At 38.5% G+C, this 7,500-nt stretch overlaps 1 pseudogene; it reads left to right on the top strand.

Moving 5' to 3' along the window:
* LOC119597236 overlaps positions 1–5,100 on the top strand; it is an 11,068-nt pseudogene extending 5,968 nt beyond the window's left edge.
* Positions 5,101–7,500: the final 2,400 nt, after the last annotated feature.

The raw sequence follows: 7,500 nt of genomic DNA, 5'->3' as shown, positions 1-7,500 counted from the left end.
AGTCTTGAGTCCGACGCTCTTACCATTCGGCCACCGCGGCCTTGACAAAATATATATATATATATACATATATATCTTCTTCTTTTAACGGTAGGTTCATGTCTGAGCCGCCGTGATCACAGCATGATACTTAATTGTAGTTTTCATGTTGTGATGCTCTTGGAGTGAGTACGTGGTAGGGTCCCCAGTTCCTTTCCACGGAGAGTGCCGGTGGTACCTATTTAGGTAATCATTCTCTCTATTTATCCGGGCTTGGGACCAGCACTTGACTTGGGCTGGCTTTGGCCACCCAGTGGCTAGGTAGGCAATCAAGGTGAAGTTCTTTGCCCAAGGAAACAACGTGGCGGTCGGTGACTCGAACCCTCGAATTCAGATTGCCGTCGTGACAGTCTTGAGTCCGACGCTCTAACCATTCGGCCACCGCGGCCTTAAAAAATAAAAATAAAAATTCATTGAGGAGTAACCCCAGCCCCACCAGGTCGCACTCGAGGCTCATGGGAAGGCCCTCCTCCAAGCAGGGACACGCCCACTCCATACCGCCGAACTAGCCGACCGGATGGCTGCCGCCCACGGGCTGCGTGAGGCCGAAGTCCACCACGTGGACCTTGGTCACCTGCCCCTGCTTGGCCGTCTCCACCACGATGTTGTCCGCCTTGAAGTCGCAGTGGACGAAGCCCGCGTCGTGGATCTCCTGCAGCGCCTCCGTCACCTTGAGGGCGGCGTTGAGGATGTCGCGGTCCGACAGCCACTGCTTGGACATATTATATATATATATATATATATATATATATATATATATATATATATATATATATATATATATATATATATATATATATATCCATAACATATTAAATATATATTCAATAAGAAACTAATTTAAAAACTGACATAAAATGAAAGCTTACAGTCGTGTATTCATTTTACAAAGGAGGATTAAAAAGAACATCTTGGCTTCCTGATTATCCGGTGCTGCTACTGAGAAGACCGTGAGTCGCCAGATCTGTCGAACATAAAACTCTTCAATTCATACCATCTTCAGACTAAGGACTTTCAGTAAACAAAGTGAGATGTGCAAAACGATATTCTTTGTCATTATAATGAACATTACCTCATTAACTCAGAAATTATGTAAAAGAATAGGTCGATGAATGTCACGCACAGAGACATCTGAATTCAATTCTATCGGGAAGTGTGACGTAACTAACTCTCGTCTCAAAAGACCGGATGATCCTGGTTTCTCGTTAGTCACGGAGACGCAGCGTGTGTCACAGGCCCTTACATTGGGCGTCTTGCCATTGGCTTGTTCGTCCCTTACTGCGAGTTCTGAATCAGTGGAGCCCAGCTATTTCCAGCAGAAAAGTTCCTTGTCGAAGGAGCTACAAGGTTCCCAAGGCGCGAAAGAGAGACAGCGCGGTTGCTGCGATGCCCGGGTGGCGGAGGCTGGTCGTGGCGGCGCTCTTGCAGCTGGCCTTTTCACGCGTCCTTCCTGCAGACAGCAGTAAGATGTACATTTATCACACAAGTTGCCTTACGAGATCAAATTTAATCAATTCTAAAGCAAACACGACTTGAAACCATACTATATCTCCTCTTTTTTCTTTTTTTCTTTCTTTTTTTTTTTAGATTGTTAAGATCGGGATGCTACATTTATCAGAAAAAATGCTGTGTGAGATCAAATTTAGTCAGTTCTAAAGCAAATACGATACTATTTCTATATTATTTTTCTAGATTGCTTTCAAAAAGGGGAACTATCACAAGGAAGTGGATATTTCAACTGTTCAAAGCCACGTCTGAACTTCAATGACACTAGAAGTAACCTCACAATGGACCTTCGCAACAAAAACGGATAATGCTGTATTCAGTCTGTCACTCACCAGAACACCCGATGCCTTCCACCTCATTACTCTCAAAGGAAATGAATCAATCAGCAGCACACAATTTCCTCTTCCTGACTCTTCAAATAAACTGCGTCTAAATATCAACCGCTCAAGTGTGCACGCAAAGACTCGGGGAACATGGCGGAAGCTGGACATTCCGGAGACAGAGGAGATCTTCTCCTTGTACTTCCGAAGTCACAACCCTGTTTTCTGCATCACGTGCCGTAGGTGTTGTTTCCACCACCTATTTACAGTTTGGCAGTTCTTTCCGTGCATGATATCTGTGTCTCACTGTTTAGATAAGCTATTTTAGTAAATTATTTTTATTTTTTCTAATTTCTGTTCAATAATTTGGTTTCTTTTCTCTATGAAATTATAAATCAAGTTGCTCAATTTTGAAGCATTCAATTGGATTCAGTTTCTAAAGTATATTGGCATTCACAGACGGAGGACACATCTGGGAAAACAACAAAGCCTTTGAGCGAAACACTTCTCAGAGCACCGAACAAGGCGTCGTTCGATCCACTCAGAGCACTGAACAAGGCGTCGTTCGATCCACTCAGAGCACTGAACAGGGCGTCGTTCAATCCACTCAGAGCACTGAACAAGGTATGGCACAATCCACTTAGGCCACGGAACAAAGTGAAACAGGTCTGCTGCCGAAATACGTTTATTCTTATATAGAGTACTTCTGCATCAGTTCTCTTAATCCGCTATTTTCTTGACATATATTTGTTGTTATAAATATGTGCGTGTTTATAAACGTATGTGTATGCATTTATGTGTAAGTGCAAAAATACATATATTCTATATATATGCATATATATATACATATATATACATATAATCATATACATACACACGAATACATATAATCTTATACATACACATGCATACATATATATACATAAAACACACAATATGGTGGTGTTTTATATATATATATATATATTATATATATATATATATATATATATATATATATATATATATATGCAATACAAATGTATTCTCATAAATACATATGTATATGTATGTTTGCATGGATGCAAGAATGTTTATGTATATACATATGTATGCTTGTGTGTTTTTCTGTTTGTGTGTTTGCGTATACATACATTTATGTGTGTGTGTGTGTGTGCGTATGGATGTGCGTGTGTGTGCGTGTGCGTGTGCGTGTGCGTGTGCGTGTGTGTGAGTGTGTGTGTATGTTAGTATTAGATACAACTAGAGAAACAGAAATTACCTTCGTATCTCATTGCGGTTAGAACATTCGGCAATTAGGTCGTTATGATCAGGCATAGTCTGGGGCTCTTTTGCTGCAGTGCAGTATTATAAGTTGCAAGTTAATTGCATAACACAATTTTAAGCAATCAATCGATCTGCTTCTTCCATCTCCCTTTCCTGTGAGTCCAAACCTCGTCTGATGACTAAGGTTTGGGACCACTTAGGGAGGTGGCCCCATCCCTAAGTGGTCATAATATATGTGGGTACTATCCAGCTACAGACCTAGCTGTTTCTTTGAGCAAGGTCTAATTGGGTCAGGAAGCTACTAATAAGCATTTATAAAAGGCTAAACCTAACATGGTTTAATAGAAATACGTGAGCCTACTAGTCACGTCAAGGTACACTCCTTGGGCCCTTTCCATCACCAACTTACAGTTTGACAGTTTGTTTTTTTCATCCATGGTATCCTAATAGATACACTGGATTAGTAATTAAATATATATATATATATTTGCATTTTTGCTAACTTTTACTGATGGACCATTCAGTAATATGTCTAGTATTGTATATGAATTTATAATTTATGCTATTAAATTTCGAAGCATTTAACAGGATTCAGCTAATTGTATGGGTGTTCACAGATGGGGGACACAAAACCATCGAGCGTTGCACCTCTCAACGCGTGATAGGTCATTTGCCGAGAAAACTGTGCTTCCTCGTACATTATAATTTCTATTGTAGCTCTTTACATAAATCTGTCACATCCATGAAGAAGTCTTCATCCGATATTTTCTTATCATATATAGTTGTGAGTGTGTAAATGTGTGTAAACGTTTCGAAACGTGTGTATACATATATATGTATGTATATGTAAACACATATATATGTGCGTGTGTGTGTTTATACAATACAGTGCATACTTATTTTATTCTGAATTTAATAGGAAAGAGATCCCTCTCGTCTACCTTATTTTCAGATCTTACATATCTAATTACAGAAATTTTGCTGCGGTTGTCTCTCTCACTGGTAATAATAGACTGTTTTGCTGGCTTCTTTATCATCTGGCTCATACGAAAACTCAGGAATCAAGCATGAAAACGAAATGACTTGCCAGAACAGAGTTCCATGAACCACAAAGGAACTGAGAGATGTGTGTGTGGATGTTCCCATGTTCATGGAATAAGAAAATGTAAAACCAGCGAAATATTGCTCAAAGGATATAGAAGCAAAATATTGCTGAACGCTAGTGATGGCTAAACCTCTGCAGTTTGGAATTACTCGTTTCGTATATTCATTCCACTGGAAAATCTTTTGCAAGGAAAATAAATCATGTTAATGATGATGAATTTATATATTGATTTTCTTTATAGAATTGACCAAATCAAATTTAATTCTATAGACTTTGGATATTATGCTCTTGTATAAAGATAATTTGGGTCACATTTAGAAAAAAAAATCCTTTCCATATGCTCCTCAACTCACAGAAAAGTGTGTGGCAATGATTGGCTTCACTATTTGTTTATTTTTTTCTGCTATGTTAGGCTACGAAAACAAGAAAGATAAAGCTAAACGGTTTTCAGAGATAAAGACGAATATACAAACGGTCAAAAAGTTTTCTATAAAGATAAAGATAAATATTCTTTTTATCTATGAAAGCTGCTCACGTGATTTTTTTGGGGCTATGGAATTGTGTCTCTTGTTCTAACAAAAAATGTCGTGTTGTTACATATACTGTATTTTAATTTCTGGAAAATTACAACTAATGGTCATATTTTCTCAAATGTAACCTGTAGGAAGGGGTGTGCTTCTTATCATTATGCTTCCTCTATGTATTTACATTAAGTTTTTGGTTCAATTTCACTTCATGTAAACCACACATGGTTTTGTCTACTTTATGAACCATTGTTTTCGCATTATCTTATCTGTTCATAATTGTAACAATAGAGACGGAGATTGTGTGTTCGAGGTGATTGGAATAAAGACACTTACTACAGCCCTGCTTCTCTTCATTCTGAAAGTACGATTTCTAAGTGAAAAGTCAAGAACAGAAATTATACATGCTTACACACACACACACACACTCATATATATATATATATTATAATTATTATAAAACATACATAAAATATACAATGTATATATGTATGATATATATACACACAAATATAAACACACGCACACACAGACATACATATATCTGTGTGCGTGTGTGTGTGTGTGGATACTTTACACACACGTGTGGGTGTATATGTATATATATACATATGTATGCATGTGTGTATATATATGTGTGTGTGATGTGTGTGTATATATATACATATATATAGCGAGCATCTCCTTTTATATTCCTATATGTATATACAGATATATAAATTACATATATAAACATATCTATATAAAATATATTTATATATACATTCTTAAAGCAGATACATTGCTTCTTTTGTTGCACTGCGGTTCTTTTTCATCAACAGTCTTATTACTTATCAGTTCAAAGGCTTTCGATAACTTCTGTTATGAATATAGGCAAAAAATATACAAAACGTAATATGGGACTGAAGCAAATTTGTTTTGAAAGAAAAACTGTTATTCATCTTTTTCTTAGATATATATTTATTTATTTATTTCCTTTTTCTACTAATATAAATAACTTCCTGGCTCAGTCATACATAAAAGTTACCAGATCTTTCAAATGTAAAACAGAACAGCCAAAGTCAGATTCCAAAGTCACCTATCACAGCACATGCCACTAGAAAATGGAACACCAAAGGCTGGGGTCCTCAGTCCAGCCCATTTCAGCACCATAATGTCCTGTATCCTCAACATACACCTCCCAGTGGGGTGCAAGATCATCTATGCAGACTGTAGTGGATAAATAACTCAGTAGAGTTAGAGATGTTTGTTTGGTAGCGTGTTATCCAACTACAGGTAATGCACATGTGGGTTTGGCGTATTTTGAGGATTACTCTCGGGTGGTTTGAAAGAGCATCCATAATATACATTTATTACGCGCAAATCTTTCGAACATAACCAATTCACAAGATAACACACCAATACACTTACTTGAAACAACAGAGGCAACCCGCCACAGCACGAAAAGCACCAGTCAGCCAGCTAAAAATCCAAATGGTCTGTCACCAAGATAAAAAGCCTCTCTCTCTGACCGACCTGGCTTGACCTTTTATACTGGTGGCTTCCCGCGCTTGGTGACGTTTTTACCCATAATGCAATTCAATTGATTTATTAAGTAGTATATGGTGAGTTTAAAATAAGTTTAAAAATACATAAAATAAAAAAATAATAAAACGATACAAAAATGGGCACATAAAATAATTAAAAGACAGGAAAGTACGAAAAAGTGAAAGAAAGGGATCCGTGAGGGAAAACGGGAAAACACAAAGAGAAAAACGAGAGAGAAACAAAACTAAAGGTGAATTAGTCGAAGACAAAAGGCAAGAATAAGGCAAGGTAAGTATAGAATATAAGGTAAGTAGTGTATAAGTAGTGTTACGTGCAGTAGAAATGGTGTAGATGTATAAGTAGATCACGGACCAATGGGAAAGGTAAGTCAGAGGATATAAAAAAACACAGATTCACTCTTATTAAAAAACACATAAAAACAGCAAAGCCACGTCATCTTGCAGGGCGAAGGAGTCCGTAGAGTTCCTATACAGATTCGTAGCGTCAGGGGAACAGGCGGCCCGGAAGCCTGCGGGGTGACCCGCCTGATGCCAGGGGAAATTCACTACACAGACGATCTCGCAATCATCTCCACTGGACCACACAGCTTAAGTAAAGCCCTGCGCTGTCTGGACCTGTGTATCTGAGGAGTAGTGTAGGACAGGACTAAAGATGCAGCCAAAGCCATGGCTCTGAGACAAAATGTTCAAGGTACAAAGTCTGAGAACCCAGGGAATGGACTTAGAGTGGGTCCAGGTCTCCCAATACCTTAGGATTGACCGGATCCTCTCCTTTAAAAAAGAGGTCCTGTAAGATTGTCTGTCATGAGAGCAATGACTGGGAGACACATAGGAGCTAGATATAAAGTACTAAAATCATTCTATGTGCATGCCATCCGTCCCATTAAGGACTATGTTTCTGTCTCCCTGATTGCCACAAAGCCAAGATTAAGAGAAAAATTGGAGACATTTCAAAATGAAGCTGCCTGGATCATTCTGGGTGCCCCAAGTTGGACGAATACCCTCAACCTCCTCATGGAGGCAAATCTTCTCCCCCTGGACTCACGAATTGATATAATGGCAGCTAAGTTTCTTTCAAAGGTCATCCCAGGAACACAAACATGAGACAAAAAATACTCAGACGCCTAGAACAAGACCACGAGCTGTTTGCAAACAACTCCTAGCTGTCTCACACAGCCAATGTGTTGATACGC

Source organism: Penaeus monodon, chromosome 39 (genome assembly GCF_015228065.2).
Source record: "Penaeus monodon isolate SGIC_2016 chromosome 39, NSTDA_Pmon_1, whole genome shotgun sequence".
NCBI lineage: Eukaryota > Metazoa > Arthropoda > Malacostraca > Decapoda > Penaeidae > Penaeus > Penaeus monodon.
This window is presented reverse-complemented; position numbering and strand designations above follow the sequence as displayed.